The sequence below is a fragment of the Podarcis bocagei genome (genome assembly GCF_964188305.1).
Source record: "Podarcis bocagei genome assembly, chromosome: 3".
NCBI classification, from domain to species: Eukaryota; Metazoa; Chordata; class Lepidosauria; order Squamata; family Lacertidae; genus Podarcis; species Podarcis bocagei.
Genome location: NC_138127.1, coordinates 55,734,195 through 55,751,672, shown reverse-complemented (window position 1 = coordinate 55,751,672; position 17,478 = coordinate 55,734,195). Strand labels below are relative to the sequence as shown.

The following is a 17,478-nucleotide window of genomic DNA, read 5'->3' as shown; positions in this document are numbered from 1 at the left end:
CCCTCGGCCAATAAAGCGAGATGAGCGCTGCAAACCCAGAGTCGGCCACGACTGAACCTAATGGTCAGGGGTCCCTTCACCTTTACTTCCTGTAATTTGAATCTGTTGGTCTGGTTCCTTCTGGAGCAGCGGAAAGAGGGGCTTTTTTTTCTTGCTTTTTTTTTTTTTTTTTTTGCATTTAGAGTGTAATTTATTTTCCAGGGGGCAAAGAATCAAACTACATGTGAAGCATCAACATCCTTTGTAGTGGTGCAAAAGTGTTGTTTTTTTTAATGTGGATCAGGACCACAGCACTCGGGGAGAGGTTAACCATTTCCTCCCTGCCAGATACCTGTGACACAGACACTCATTCCCTCCTATTAGCCCTGGCAAAGAAGCTGCCATTGCCATCACTGTGAACAATATTTCCTCCTTTTGTCTTTTTCCCCCATTATTAGTTCACAATTCCAGGGCAGTTTATAGCATAAGACATACAGAACACTTTACAGCCGCCGTGGCATTACAATATAAAAGTTTAATCATCAAATAAAAATTTAAAACACTCTCAATAATTCAGCCATCGTGGCTAATTCCCATCAATAGACAATGCATCTAGAGACCTCTATAGTCATGGCTTCTTAAATGATTCTCTTTTTCAGACCTATGAACCACAGCACCCCTTAGAGAACAACAAATTACAAACTGGCTTCATACTGATTTCAGTGTGTGGTCATTTTGTAATGGAGTATTCAGTTTATTTTTATTTTTATTTATTGTTTATTAAATTTGTATACCACCCTGTACCTGCAGCTCTCTGGGTGGTTCACAGGATAAAATTGCAATATGAAAACACAAAATACATAAGCAAAATAAAAACACCACCCCCCCCCCAAAAAAAACCCTTTAGGCCAGGAATGGGGGATCTGAGGCCGTCTTGATGCTGCTCTCTTCATCCTGACCATTGACTACACTGGCTGGGATGGATGTGAATTTGACTCCAACAACATCCAAGACGTGTTGAGCACAAGGAATGTGTGATGTGACAGAATCATGTTCAGCATTTCCACACTCCCTGCAAGCAGTAGTCAATGATGAGGATATGCTGCTATGTACAATGACATAATGTCATGTTTCTTTTATGAGATATTGCTAGAAACACATGAGGTGAGAGGCTGGTTGGCGGCACTCGTGTCCTTGTCCCCCCATGATATCTAGTTAGGCCGAAATTTTATTCCTTTCCCCCTAGCTTTATAATGTTTCTCAACGAGGCTTTAAACCAGCACAGAACCCATATTGTGTAACTGCACAGAAATCATGAAGATAGGCCAAAAATTACCATTTTACGGCTATACAACCAGCTACTCACCAGACCCTGAGAGGTAAAACTAATGCAAATGGTTTAATATTGTGTGTTTTTCTTCAGAAACTGTAGTCCATTTTTGTTTCTCAGAAGGTCACTTGTTTGATATTGGGACATTTCCACTGAGTTGATGTTTGCAAATCCAGTGTATTTCTATAATCATATCTATACTTTCCAGATTACTTAGGTAAAAACAAACACAATGTGACGATAGTTCTGTGGTATAAACTTTCTTTGACGATAAAAGCCCCACAATGTTTTCCCAATCTGGCTTATTACATAGCATATGTTCTATGATCAGCTAATGGTTCTGGCTGGCAAGGAATCCAGTATTAAACAAGCTTCCCCATGCCCCCCCCCCCACTTCCATTCTCCTGAATACGGTTTAGATGATAGCAATGGGGTGTATGGGGTATGAGGGGAGAAGTAGTACCTCTGGTGGGGGACACATTGTGCTCCTCCTTCTGGCATAGTTTGTCCACCTTTGGTCCCCACCCTGCACTCAGCCACACCCTAGAAAACGGATTTGACTGGCCAGCTAAACCAGGTGAGGGTAACTGATGGGTCTCAAACCCTTGGTGGGTTAGGGACTTCTCCCACATGTGAAGGCAGCAGATTGAGCAGATGAGACTAATAGTGGCCCTTGCGGTCAAGAAAGCAGTTTCTGCATGTGCTGTAAAGTGAGGGGCAGACAAGTCCTTGGGAATAATTCAGACGGAAATTCCCAGGTGTCAAAAAAGGTTATTTATTTATGTATGCCATGGCAACTTAAACTGATGGAATATGCACAGCTTACGGACCTAACATACAGAATAAGAGAACAAGAAGAACATACATTTAAATAAGATTGGAAAATGTTTATTGAATATATGGGGGGGGAATTGTGTGCACTTGGAAACATTGGCAGCATTAAGATAAATTCAACAGTGTAAATAAGTTTTGATGGATGCAGTAATGGAATACTGAATGGTTTAGTTCATGTAAAATAGGCAGGGATTTATGTTATGCGAAATTAACCATGGAAAGAGAAGAAGGGAAGTCATTGATATTTTAAGGTTGTTTAAATGAATATTCTAAATTGTAAATCAGAAAATTTAATAAAAATGATATTTAAAAAACAGAAGAATAAAGTGGGGGCAGATGAGACATGTCAACCTGGGAAGGTAGCCCATCTAGGAGAAGGAAAACTCTGGTCCTAAACCTTCACTGCCTTGTGGGATATCTTCAGGAGAAAAAAACCGCCAAGGAGAAACTCTACACAAATCCAGAGTGGAGTCCCAAAGGCAGTTGAATAGTGCCTTGCACACCTCCTTCCGGCAACTCCTGCAGCTAAGCTGGTGTATTGCTCTGCCAAATGTATTGCTCTTCTTTCCTTTTGGACCACGTCAGCGAGGCCGAGAGAGGGATCTTCTCATCTGGGCAGCCCAGGACCTCCCAACACTCTGCCCAGGCTTGTGCCCCAGGGAGGTCACTTCAGTGCTGCCAGCACAGCAGTCTGACTTCACCCCAGAGGTGCACTCCATTGTCTCTTGAAACAAAAAGATGCCAACAACAAGGTAGCAAGGAGAAGGGAGAGGGGTTCTCATGGGATCCCCTCCATTTGCCAGGTAGCACAATAAATATTACACATTACTTCATATTTGCTTTCTTATCTTTGTACCTCAAAATGGCTTGCAACAATTTAACTCCAACACAAATCGCTTTTTAAAAAAACAGTAAAACCAAACACCCAAATCCAGAGCAAACCGTCACATCAGGGAAGTGCTTTTTTCCAGAGACAAACTACTGGCCCATCTAGCTCAATGCAGTCTGCACTGCCTAGCTGCAGCTCTTCAGAGTTTCAGATAGTGGAGGGCTGGTGTTCCCCAGTCCTATCTGGAGATTCAACTTGGGGCCTTCTGCACACAGAGCAGGTGCTTTACCACTGAACTATGGTCCTTCCTATAAAGTAAGGTTCCAATTCTCTAGTTTCCAGACCTACCTGGAGATGCCAGAGCTAGAAAATGGGTGGTTGTGTATTCAAAGCACATGCTCTGCCACTGACCTATTTCTGTATGTTCGACCTTTGTCCTCTAGTGCTTATGCCTGAGAATTGCTAACTTGCCTACTGTATTTTTGCAAGGGAGGGGGATGAGAAACAGAATAATTTGACTCTGCCTCCAGTGGACCCCTGGCTCCATCTCCCATGAGCGGCTCTGACCACTGCTCCACCAGCTCCAGGGATTACTAGCCATCACTGCATGGGGGAGATTGTGGTGGTTGTATGAATGTTCAGGAAGAAGCTGCAAGGTAGAAAGTGCAGCAGAGAGAAGATTTTTATGAGAGACTGGGAATCTAGGCTTGCCATATGACAGGACAATTCCTGACATGTCCTGGTTGTCATGTGTAAAAATGGCGTCAGGGGGGCATTTTGCTGAACTGGCAAAATGTCAGGGGGACACCGGATGTATGGCAACACGATAGAAAAAGCAGTGGAAGCAGCTCCAAAAGCTTAAAATCACTATTTTGGGGAGAGCTCAAGAATTTGGGTTTGTTCCCAAAGAAATCTCAACAATTTTGATGGGTATCTTAAGGAAAGCTCGACAATTTTGGGGTCTTCCCTTAAAAAGCTCGACAACTTTTTGAAATGTGGCAACCCTAGGGAATGTCTCCCATATTTATTATATCTTTAGTGGAAAATCTTTAGGTGGGGATTTAGGAGACCCCTAAATAGCCCAATAAGGCTGAGCATGGTCAGTGGATATGGAATGGCTGGCTGGCCAGTCAATTTTTGCTGGGAGGGAGGAAACTGTGCTGAAAAACAAATTGGATAGAGTAGCCAGAATCATGAAAAGGGAACAGTCTAACACTGTCATTCCAAACTCTCCCCCTCTCTCAAATGCTTATTTGCAAAAACATTAGAGACGGGAGATTGTCTGCAGTGTCTCACCTTGTTTGCCCCTCTCAACAGTGAAGGAAGGACTTCTACCAGAAACTTGGCCTACAGTTAGAGTACCAAAGCATTAATCTTTTGAGCAGGATAAACATTTCAAGTAAGCAGTGAGGAGAGGGGAGAACGCTGTACACACAAGAGGGTGTGTTTCATAAGCATGAGAACAGTGAATCCTTGTGAAAATAAAACTGGCAGAATACTGCCAATATAATTGTTTGCCTGAAATAATCAAGAGCAGTGGCAGTGGTATAAGGCAAATTCATTTTTGTGGACTGACCAACTGATGTGCACAACTTAGGTCCATAAATGATTTTTAAAAAATTATTGCTGTTGTTTTGAGCTCACCTTAGCTTCAGTCTGTCCTTTGTTGTTATGTCTATTAACAGGCCTGGTACGTAAATACATTAGAATTCAATCTCTTCTTTCTAATTCTGCAAACAAATTTTTGCCACACAAGTGAAACAGCAGCTTTTGATCCCCATAAGGGCCAGCTGCATATTCCTGCATTGCAAGGGGTTGGACTAAATGACCCTCAGGGTTCCCTTCCATCTCTATGATTCACTGTTGTCTCAGTAACACCCAGTGTAATGTTATGAACACAACTGCCACCAGCCGTCTTTCTTTTTTCAATAGAAGAATTTATCCCTTTCACATGGAAATCCAGCACACAATCCCATTTAATTATCCTTAAAAGTCACTCAGAGTCACTGGGTAAAACAGATGAATTAGCCAGAAATATAGGAATAAACAGGTGCTGCTTCAAATCCAAAGGGGCGCCTTCCTCCCCTGCTCTCCCCTAATGTAACTCCTGCTCTGCATCACTAAGACTGGGTATAAAAAAACCAAATGGGAGTTACCACTTCACAGGGTGGAGATGATAAAAACAAAATTCAGGCTCATAGAAGTCCCATACCTATCTGGAGTCAATTTCTTCCTAATCCCAATAATTTCAGATGGTGAAATCTTACAGTGCAAAGAGTTAAAGGACAATGCTGTTGTTGCATGCCACCAGAATCTTAAAAGCAATGAAAACAATTTCAACAATTTGAATCCTTGTTTAGATTTTAATAATTGCTGGATTCAGGAATTGGAAGGTGGCTCAGGTATACATCCTACCCGCCCACACTCCCCCCCCCCAAAAAAAGAAACCTCGTAACAATGCTTTTTTGCTCTTGTGGAGATGTTATCTAGTAGCATAATTACTAGTTTTTGCACTTGCTGCTTAGCTGTGACATGTAAACCTAAGAGATATTCAAATGTTCAGGAAACTAGCTGCACCACATCATTATGCACTGTGAAGATTACATATTTGAAGGTAGTCTGGTGTCAAAATCACCCTGCATGTGCAGGGTTGGGGAAGCAGATTATACTTATGATTCACATAAACACTGTATATTCAAAGCACCCTTATACCACTTTAACAGTCATGGTTTCCCCCAAAGGATCCTTGGAACTGTAATTTGTTAAAGGTGCTGGGAACTGTAGCTTTTTGAGGGGTCTCCTATCAACTCTTGGCACCCTTAACAAATTAGAATTCCCAGGATTCACTGGGGAAACCATTACCATTCAGAGTGGTATGGTGAGTGTGACCATGGTTATTTAGGGCAGTCTGCACCAGAAAAGTGATCACACACCACCTCTAGCAGTAATTCCAGATCTGTGCAAACTGTACATTATCGTTTTGGCCTTCTCAATGCATGAGCATCTACAATTAGGAGAAAATACAACTCTGTATCTCATTTCAGTGTGAAAGTGTCAGAGTTCATTTTATTTCAAAACATTTATACCCTGCTTGATTAAAAAACAACAAGCCTCAAAGCAGTTTCCGCATGTTGACAATCTGAATTTAAGATAGATTTAAGCTTGCTGGTGCTTCTGGTGAATTCTCTCACACACATCATGGATGTTGGCTTACATTTTGTATGTTCCATATTATTTTATAGATACTATTTCTGCAAGTTTGCCATGGCCTTTGGACAGAACAATAAACTTATGAACAGAACTGAATTAAAGGGTGTTGACAATATTGCAGCAACGGTGTGACTAAGGCAGCTTTCGGTGTCCCTAAATAAAGAACACACAGGCGGGGAAAAGCACCGGGAAGGAAGGAATACAGAAACCCTACTGGTCCATTAGCTCAGCCTGGAAGGGGCTTTCCAGGGCTTCATAATCTCGTGTTTCTTCCCAGCTCAACCTGCAGATGCCAGGGACTCAACCTGGGATGTCCCAGATGCCAAGCACCTCCGCTACAGCCGTCACCTCGAACCCACAGAGGCGCACAAAGCACTGCAACAGTGAGCTGCCGTGATACCCGCCGATTAGTCCATTTTTAACCAAGCTGTGGCGAAAGGTACTCGCGCTTGTGACAGCTACAAACAGCGAGAGTGGGGGAGGGGATCCTAACTTGTCAAAATCCAGAAGTGTACCCTGCGCCAAGCCACAAAGCGGTAACGATAACGGCCGAGGGCAGAAAACTTCGCGTTCTCGACGCCTCACTTTTAATATACGGATACAATGCAAAGAACGTGCAGGCGGCTTTCCAGGCCGAAGGACGAGAAGCCGCAGGTAAGGGAGAGGCACCTGCGTAGCCTCTTGGCACGTCTATTCGGCCCGTTGCAACGCCCTGCTATTTATAGGGCGCTATTTTCACCTCCCGCGCTCATTGGCCGCCGGGCCTTTGTGACGCCACAATCGCACCCAGGGCAAAGTTCCACCGCCCTCCCTTTCCCCGGGAGAGCGAAACTAGGCTGGGCGGCTGGGCGGCGATCCAGCAGGAGGCGGAAGTTGCTGCCTCCGCTTCGCCGGCGCGCAGCTTCTCGGGCTGAGCCTCCCAGCGAGACCGCCCGGCGCTTCCTGGCGGAGGAGCAGTTGCTGCTCTGCGGCCTCCGCCACGTGGCGTGGAAGTTATTCCATTAGGACTCGCGGGGCCCGCGGGCAAGAGCAGGCACTTTCGATGGGGGCGGCTGACTAGGTTTTCGATAATAATAATTGTTATTGTTTAATGTTTCTACCCATAGATGTGTACAGCCATCTGTAGGGCAAATTCAGCTAGCCTCATAGTTCTGGTGGTGGCAACAAATGCTGCCTCCATCCATGGGCGTAGCTAAGGGGGGGGCAGCTGCCGCCCTTAAATCAATCAAAATCAATACAAATCTGAGGTTCTGCCCCCCATAACAAAAATCCTGGCTACACCCGTGCCTCCATGAAGGGTATAACCTCAAAGTGAGAGGGAGAAATCTCAAAAGTGAGACTGCTAAATAGATATTTCATCCATCTTCGTGCCGAGAGAAAAAATATTTGTACTCTGGGCCCTGCTTTATAGATGGGTAGTCGGAACAGCAATAATTACAAAGGTGGCTATGTCTCTGTTGCCAGTTCCATTAGAATTCTACTGGAGAGCTCCACTTTCTCTGTAACCTCTTCTGATTCTTCCCCGCCATCTTCCGTTTTTTCCTCCTTCGCCTTTGTCTCATTCATGATAATTATATGATGGACTCTATAGGCAGAAATCAGGTTTTTCTCTGTGCCACAATAAACACTGTATTGCTTATTAAATACAAAGTGAGCAGTCACTGCCATAAATGCACATGGAGGTGAATTCCTCTACATTATCCTACAATCAACTGCTGGCACACAGTGCCCTAACTCAGATTTATAGCACTTGCTTTGCATACAAAAGGTCCCAAATTCAGTCTGTGGCATCTCCCAAGTAGAGCTGGGAAAGGCCCCTGTGAAACCACGGCCTGTGTTGACAGTACTGGAGTAGATGGTCAGATTCAAACGTAGGCAGCTTCCCATGTTCCACACAGTCCTGTCTATATAGTTAAACTCTCCTTATGGCATAGGTGATGGCATGGGCTGATGAAGTTTGTTTCTTTAAATATCACTCATCGCATGCTCCTTGTTCATAATCCCTTTCTTGGGCTACACAGTCAAGCTGGAGGGAGCTGGTGGATTGGGTTACATGAGGCAGGTAGGGAAATGGTTCAATGGGTCTTGTTTATGGCACGGATGTAGTGATGAATTCTCAAGTGCAGGCATTCTTCATGACAACCTCTGCAGCCATGCCTCTTCTAAGGCAAAACATTTGTAAGGATTTTTTTGACTAATGCAGACATGGCTTCAGTACAAAGCCAGGTGTTTTTTTCACCCCACTTTAGATCACATCCAGATGATAATGGTGATTTATTGCATTTTTTTTAAAAAAAGCTTTTATTAATGTATAGCAAAATTATAATAATAATTACAGAAATTTAAAACAAGCACGCCACACTCTATACCCCTTACTACCCCCTTATAACATGTCAGTAGTACAGGTTAATGAATATTAATATATTTCCACTTCCCTTCACATTTATTGCATTTATTAATCTCTTCCTACGTAATCTGTCAAACGTGTACAAATTGAATTGACAGGCTGGCCAGAAAACTGCCAGCTTGGCCTATGTGCCTAAGAGAGCTTTGATACGCAGAAGTCATTGGATGCAACCTTTATGGAACAGCGTGAAACAAGTTAATCTCTGTAGATCAAACTGCTGTTAATAGAACAGCTAGAATGGGGGGCAAAGGTAAAGGTAAAGGGACCCCTGACCATTAGGTCCAGTCACAGATGACTCTGGGGTTGTGGCGCTCATCTCACTTTAATGGCTGAGGGAGCCGGCGTACAGCTTCTGGGTCATGTGGCCAGCATGACTAAGCCACTTCTGGCAAACCAGAGCAGCACACGGAAACACCATTTACCTTCCCGCCGCAGCGGTACCTATTTATCTACTTGCACTTTGGCGTGCTTTCAAACTGCTAGGTTGGCAGGAGCAGGGACCAAGCAACGGGAGCTCACCCCATCGCGGGGATTAGAACCGTCGACCTTCTGATCAGCAAGTCCTAGGCTCTGTGGTTTAACCCAGAATGGGGAGTAGCCACTGTCATTTGACTTCAGTGCCCATCAGCCCTGACCATTTGGCCATTCTGGTTGAGGCTCATGGGAACTGTAGTCCAACATCTGAAGGGCATCATCTTGGCTACTGCTGAGCTAAAGGATATGCAATACATGTACAGTAGTTTAATTTCAAATCCCATCAACCTCAGCCAACATGAGCCAAAGATCAAGGATGTGGGGTGTTGTAGTCCAACAACATCTGGAGGGTCACAAGTTAACACACCCACCCTTAAAAAGTTGGCAGTTCTGCTCAAGGCAGCTTCTGACAAAGCACACATTTCATGAACCAAAAGTGCCTTTTAAAATTTATCATTAATGTACAGGAATAATTGCCTGAGTGGGCTTCCAGAATATGATCTAACAAAGTTTAGACAGGAGTTGCTAGCCAACACTCCACTGAGCCTTTCTGTTTACCTTTCCTGCTATGAATCATAGCTAGTTCCTCCAGTTGCCACAGCTGTGTACCTCAGATTGGGTGCGTCTTAAGGAGGCAGTGAGTAAACCGTCTGTTTTAGATTACCTCATAGCTTTCTGTTTCCTGGTGAGAAGGTACCTGCACACTGCCTTTTCCCCTGTCCTCCCCCTCACCATGTAATCGGGGTTTTGAATGCTTCTGAAACACTGCTGTGAAAGTCCAAGTGGCTGCTTATGTAAGGAGCTGCAGAGCATATAGAATTACCTGGCCCAACTTCCTTAAGTACAAGACATGCTGTAGCCACAGTGATAATTTTGCAGTTGCCAACTTCTTAACTGGCCCTGCTCCTGTACCTTTATCAGCAGCCTGTTACGGAAATTAAGCATGAAGTGTTTCACTTCACTGTAGGGGAAAGCTTCGGCTGCTTAATCTCTGCATGCCGGGCTGTGGCACAGGAGCAGGACCAGTAAAAAAACACAACAACACACACACCTTGAGAGAGAGGATAGGTTCATGGACAATTTCAACCTGGAAAAAGGTGCAGTGGGGAAGATTAAATATTCCCATCCTCAAGCAATGTCCCTAATCCAACTCAGGTCATAGCTATATTTGTGGGAGAGATACAATTGCAGATATTTTTTTGAAAGATCTCCAGCATGGATAATATGTCAAAGGACAGTCTCTTCAACCACCACCTTCTGAACAGGATGTCAAAAGTACTGAGTTTGCTATTGTTTCCACCCCAATTGACTTGTCATGATCTCAGATGAACGTCTAGCAAGCTAAATACTATATACTTGCTGCTGCCAATTCTTGACTGAGGTCATTGAGCATGGGTAAGACTACACTTTTACACCATTATTGCTCTGTTTGTGTGTTAAGAATATCAGTTCCATATAGCTCTAGCAGTTTTCTGTCACCCTCTCCTCAGTTATGCAATTGCTGCTCTGTGACCTGAACTTCCTTCGTCTCCTATGGTTTGGTTAGTAGAGACAATCACCATGGCACATGTTTTGTGTGGCATAACTTACTTGACCTCAGAGTATCCTGGCAAGTCAAGAAATTCTACTGCCATTAAGATCTTTATCAGGTTTAGTGTCTGTAGGGCTTTCAGTCCCAATACTGGCATAGCTGATGTTCCTGCCACATAGAGACTGGAGGCTAGCATCTTTTTCTGTACCTACATTGGAATGCACACTTTCCTGTCATCCAATATGGGTGGCTCCCATATCCTATTCTGTTGATCCAGGTGATACTAGTCTTGTGTCCCAGGCTGTTCTCTCCCAAGGATGTTTACCTTTGCTGCAGTGCCAATATTTATTCATTTTTCTTGGGGACTTTCATTCATTCAAAGTATTTATCCCCTACTCTTTAGCCAGAAAAGTTCCCAGGGCAACTTGCAAATCAATAGAAATAGCACAAGTCTCGTCTCTCGGGCTTGCAATCTAATAACACATGTCACAAAAGGAAAAAGAGAATAGGGAGGGGAATTCTTCCTCTGTTCCAAAATCCTTCTTCAATATTTTGCATCTGAGGGTGTTTCCACACTGTCACTGTTTTGGGGTGTGACTCAATCACACGTTGGCATATTCAAATTTCAACGGCCTGGGAGGTATTGCGCAACAAATCCACTTTCCCAAAATATCGGTCTCTTTGCGATAAGAAAAGTAAAGGAGAAAGTGTAGTGTGGGAGAACACTTGCTTTGGTGTAACATCATCTAACTTGCACACAAACAAATCAGAATGAACGTTCATGGAATAGCCAGCGTCATCTAATCTCGCTGCAAACAAGTGAGAATGAATGCTCAATAAACAGGTCATCTGGAAGCATCCCGTGTCTTGGAACTTCCCTTCCACTGTATGTATATTTGGATGGTGGACGTTTGGGTTTTGCTTTGCTTTGCTTTGCTTTCCTGCCAATTTGCATAGTGTCTTTTTGCAAAGTGGTTTTGTGTTCTGGCACTCCCTGCAGCTCTTGCCTGCGCAGTCCTCTCGCTGTGCATGCCATGCTGTACATCTGCTACCAACATGCAGAATTTGTGTGTTTACTGTTCACCTTTCATTCTGCGCTGCTTGTGGCTCATAGGCTGTTGCACCTTCGCCCACTTACTGTGGGCACATCCCTGTGGCCAAGTTTAATAATAATAATAATAATAATAATAATAATAATAATAATAATAATAATAATTTATTATTTATACCCCACCTATCTGGCTGAGTTTCCCCAGCCACTACTTCGATAACGTCTGTTTTTATAGTTTGTAAGTTCCAGCTGTCATTATAACTTGACCTAGAATTGCTGCTCTGTTCTGTGGCGCTGTTTTGTTATTCTGATATTGATTATCTTGGTGCTTTTTATTTTTATTTTATTTTATTCTGAAATAATTTTTATTTGATTTTACAAGTGTAGAATTATAACAATACAAAATACATATCCATATTTAGAGATTTCTCCGAATCTCTGGACTTCCCACCTTCCCCTCCATGGGTCAAATTGTCTACCTGTTCAACTACATATTATTCCATAATCCATATTTTATGTCACTCCATTTTGTCTATAGTATGTGCTACATTACAAGTGTTATTGCAATCCTGCTAATGTTTTTATCTGCTTACAGTGGTCTCCCAGATTTTTCCCATTCTTTATTAAAGTTTTGGTCGTCTTGGTTCCAGAGATTTCTGGTCAGTTTATTATTATTATTTTATTTGCTCATTGCCTTTATCTTGATTGTGATATTTTTGTAAGAGGTTGTGATACTATTTAGTGATGGGCAAGCTAGAAGTACAAATAAGAAACAATAAATACATAAAATAGAAAGAATCCATTCTTCCCTAGTGGTTCCTCATGTATTATTTTTTAGTTGGATCAAAACACAGCTCTGCATTTCAGGGATGAACTATGTGACCCTTACATTCCTGGTTAATTTGTTCTCAAGATGTTATCACTTTTGGGAAGTCTCATTTGACGTCCTGTGAGAACATCTTCAGGGAAATTGGATCACACTGGTCTCTCTACTAGGTTAAGGGAGGAGGCCCACAAAACTGCATGTTGTAACTCCTGTTTCGGTAGCGCTACCCTTGCTTGCACCAAGCCTAATTTTAGCCTGCATATAGTACTACACAACAAAGAGGATCTCTTTAGAGTAGGTGTATTCCTGGACTCTTACTCACAGTATCAAAAGTTAATTATCTGCAACTGGGATCTCTTGTTGAGGAACAAATGTTGGACTCCCATGGTAACAATGTGCCCGTTTCTACGTAACATTTTTGTAACAGTCCTCCATTCTGCTGAGTGGAAGGCAACCGAAAAAGGATTAGGCTGATTGTTGACATCATTTTGCTCACTGTCATGTTTCTCTTCTGCCTGGCTGGAGGGGGCTTAAAGGAGACAAAAGTTTCCCCTTCTGGCCAGCCCAGCTTGGCTCTACTGCAGGGATCTGCTGGATCCTAAACCAGCTATGCTGCCATTACTTGACAACAGTGGGCTCAGTCTGGGTCTCTTTGCTGCACCAGCATAGGAGATACAGGGATACCTTGGGTTAAGAACTTAATTTGTTCTGGAGGTCCATTCTTAACCTGAAACTGTTCTTAACCTGAGGTACCACTTTAGCTAATGGGACCTCCCCCTGCCGCCGCTTGATTTCTGTTCTCATCCTGAGGTAAAGTTCTTAACCCAAGGTACTATTTCTGGGTTAGCGGAGTCTGTAACCTGAAGCGGCTGTAACCTGAAGCGACTGTAACCCAAGGTACCACTGTAGTGCAGAAAAAAGGCATTTTCCCTGCCCTTTCCCTACTCTATTCCATTAAGTGCTGTTGGTGATAGCCAGAGGGTTGGATTTGCTCTCTTTGTCTACACCTAGTTTATTCTGAAACACTATGTTTTGATGTGCTTTCTTTCTCTCAAGCCAGCTTTGATCAGACTTCAGAACTGTAGGCGGCAATGGAGCATATACCTGAGCTGCCCAGGGCGGGTGCACTCCCAAGGGGGGCATGGCGCAGAGGGTGCCCTCCCAGGCGCGGGAGAGCCACTTGGGTGTCCGGAGCGACGAGCTGCCCATGGGGGCAGAGTGAGCCGCCCATGGCGGACATTCAGCGCGCCACCCACCCGCAACTCCCAAGCCTCCCCCAAGTTGTCAAAACGAAGGGGGGACTGCCGCCGGCAAAGCAGGGCAGCTCCCCCCTTACCCCGACAGCTCAGGGTATGCTTGGGAGTCGCGTCAAATGGCACCCACCCTCAGTGAGGGCACCTGGGGCAGACCACCCCCACTGCCTCCCCTTCCCACGCCCCTGACCATGGGCATACTCATTGTGCAGTGGATCCTGGGTGTGCACATTTGAAATGCTAAATAAACACCTGTACGCATGCACCTGTACTGCAGCACAAAGAGGATTTCCAGGGGCAGAGACAGGGTGGGCAACTTCGGTGCACATCAAACAAAGATGATGTGTACAGCAGAGTGCAAATTCCATTTGAAATAGACCAAGGGAAAAACAGCTTTGCTGTGTTTTAAGGTGGTGATGTGTACACAGTCTTAGTTCACAGGCGGAACTCAACAGTTTCAAGATGCAGTCTCTTCTTTTATTAAAAGATCCTCATCTTGCAGACCTCTACATTATGTAACATCTCACCTGAATAAGAGTTCTGGAGAACTCAGAAGCTTGTGCTCTATTTGCAACACTTAGGTTGGTCCGAATTAGGGTATTGCCCAACGGTGGATTTTTTAGTTTCTATCCAATACCACAGAAGTTTTTCTTAGCGTTGCGGTAGTGCTTTCAATTGCATAACTTGATACAGCTCCTCTCAACAATTACACAGTACAAAGCACTCTCTGTATTATTACCATGGGGTGAAATGGTTTTCTAATTACTCATGCTGCCGAGTGTGAACGCTTGCTGTAGCTCTTAACCCTGGACTCAGGATGTTGTGGTTCTTTCTTCTGCAGCAAGAACGAATGCCCTAGTCCAGACATGAGCTACATTTAAAACATCCACCATTTGCTTTGTTTTAATTAGAGGGCTCCTGTGCTTAAAGAGTTGTTTTTATAAGCAAATTAATTATATTTCACTACAGAAGATATGAAAGCAATTTTATCCTTGCTAATGGCTGCCTCCTTTATACAACATACACATGTTCCATACTTGTTTAACCCAAATTATCCCCCCATCTGAGCATATACTAATTAATTCCAAAGACATCTGGATTGTCATTATAAAGACTGGCCATGATTTTCAGATAGGATAAGCCTTTCGGTGGTTGCTAGTTGTGGTCAACATATTGTTACAGATCTAGGGTAAGAGAGTTTGGAGGTGCAAGGGCACCCATAATTGCTAGAGTCAGTGAATGTTAGAAATTAATTAATGGTAGAATTTAGATAATATTTGGAGTTCTGAAGAGAAGATGCCAGGCCAGGACCTCACCTGGAATAGAAGTTGTTAGTAATGACAAAAAGTGCTGGGAGCAAGTCATTAATGAAAACCATAAGCAGGGCAGGAGATTCTCTGCTGGTGGACAGAGTGGGGAGTTCGCATGGTTACCAAGGACAGAGAAAGATTTAGGATTTCAGTTTCCATGATGCAGGAAAACTGGGGCAGCTGCCTGTGCCTACAGGGGAAAAGTCCCATTTTACACGAGGCTTCGGCTTTTCTGGCAAGCGTCATTGGGAAGGAGAGGGGTGGAGCCAGAACCCCAAGAAGACATCATGTGGGGCAGAACCATCTTGGCAGGCTGAGACAGAGGCACAGAGATGGTGTGCAGGATGCCTTGGACTCTGATGCTGCACTGCTGTGAAGAACAAGCCCCTCTTGAGGTAATAATAATAATAATAATAATAATAATAATAATAATAATAATTTTATTATTTATTATTTGTACCCCACCCATCTGGCTGGGTTTCCCCAGCCACTCTGGGCTGCTTCCAACAGAGATAAAAAATACATTAAAATGTCACACATTAAAAACTTCCCTAAACATGGCTGCCTTCAGATGTCTTCTAAATGTCAGGTCATTGTTTATCTCTTTGACATCTGGTGGGAGGGCGTTCCACAGGGCGGGTGCCACTACCGAGAAGGCCCTCTGTCTGCTCCCCTGTAGCTTTGCTTCTCGCAGTGAGGGAACCGCCAGAAGGCTCTCGGAGCTGGACCTCAGTGTCCGGGCAGAACGATGGGCGTGGAGACACTCCTTCAGGTATACTGGGCCAAGGCCATTTAGGGCTTTAAAGGTCAGCACAAACACTTTGAATTGTGTACGTAATGTATGTAATGCTCTGAAATGCTCTCCAAAATAGACTCAGGTCCAAATACATATACAATAAACCATATTTCTTAAAGACACTAGTCTTTGCTGTGCCTTGATTTCCCAACACACCCCTGGGGGAGTGCTTGGAACCCCTGGGATCTCATGCTGTTGCTCAGCAGAAATTTGGGTAGCGCGTAATAATATATTACCCCCAGGATCAGAGGCAGTATAACTCTGAATGCCGGTCTCTGGGGAGCACAAGTGGGTGGGGAGAGCTGTTGCCCTTGTGTTCTGCTTTGGGGCCTCCCATATGCATCTGACCGTCATGAGAACAGGCTCTCCTTAAAGCTAAGTTCTCACTGAGGTGCCAGACCTGTGTCCAGGCTGTGCCACTTCAGATTGACTCCCGGTTGGAGGGCGCTTTGCAAAGTCCATGGGAAGCCTCCCTGACATGAGCAGCAGTGAGACATACATCCTGTGGGCAACCACCACTGACTGCTGCCCTGGACCCCCTTCCCTGGTGCTCCCAGCAACTTTTAAAAAAAATTAAACTTTTTTTTGTCATAGGTGGCAGCAGCCCAAACACAGCACCAGCAGCCTCTGCCCATGCTGAGGTTTTTCTTTCTGTTATGTACTAAGCTTGGATCTTAGAACAATAGGCAAGTAGGATCCTAGAATGCAACAACTGATTGGCTTGCAGGAAAAGACCAATCAGGTTCCAGGAAGAAGTGAATCAGCCTGTTAGGCTGGTAGGATTGTAGAATGCAACCACTGATTGGCCTGCAGGAAAAGACCAATCAGGCTCCAGGAGGGAAGCAGAATCAGCCAATCAGACGGGACTCATTGTGTAAATAATGTATATAAAAGCCTGAGGTTTGGGGGGCAATTCAGTCACTGTTTTACAAGCTGTAATAAAGAGCATGAAATCACTACAGGACTCCGAGTATATTTCACCTTCCCTCTCTCTTTTTTTTTGCCACTGCCATAGATGGTGGTGGCACAGCAAGGGAGAGGGGCCCACCATTTTGTTTTTCCTTGTGTAGTGTCAAAACAGCAAGCTGAGACCGCCAGTGCCTCTTCAGGTGCTGCCATCACCTATAGCAACAGTGAAAACTTAAACAGATACCTGTGGGTGGAGGGTGCTGATTCTGATACTGCTTGTGCTACTTCCACTATAGAAAGTTTTTTTTAAATAAGCTACTAACTAGACCAGTGTTTCCCAACCTTTTTTGGGCAAAGGCACACTTGTTTCATGAAAAAAATCTCGAGGCACACCACCATTACAGCCCCGTGACGTCAGCGCGCAGCGTCACGCCGGGAGGGACATGAATTGCTAGCAAATTACATAATCACCTCCTTGAGGGCTGGCTCATCTTCTCCGAAGGCAGAACCCCATTAATTAACAGGACAGACTCACACCATAGCCAAGATGAGGGGGTAAAACCTCAGTCATGCACAGTCATGCACATGTGGGGGCTAAATGAGGACGAAGACCGGGCAGAGAGCAGGGTTTAAATCACCCCACCTGGCCAGGACAATCCCTGGGTGCTCCCTTGGGCCACTCGCCTGACCCACCTCGCAGGGCTGTTGTTGCGAGGATAACACGGGGAGAACCACGCGC

The 17,478-nt window shown here is 44.3% G+C and overlaps 1 long non-coding RNA gene across 1 annotated transcript; it reads right to left on the bottom strand.

Moving 5' to 3' along the window:
- Window positions 1-4,930: 4,930 nt before the first annotated feature.
- LOC308584311 lies at window positions 4,931-6,894 on the bottom strand. The gene is made up of 3 exons (XR_014006765.1): window positions 6,785-6,894; window positions 5,185-5,234; window positions 4,931-5,098 (listed from the first exon to the last, which is right to left on the bottom strand). It is a non-coding gene; the product is annotated as an uncharacterized lncRNA (long non-coding RNA).
- Between the last annotated feature and the right edge of the window lie 10,584 nt (window positions 6,895-17,478).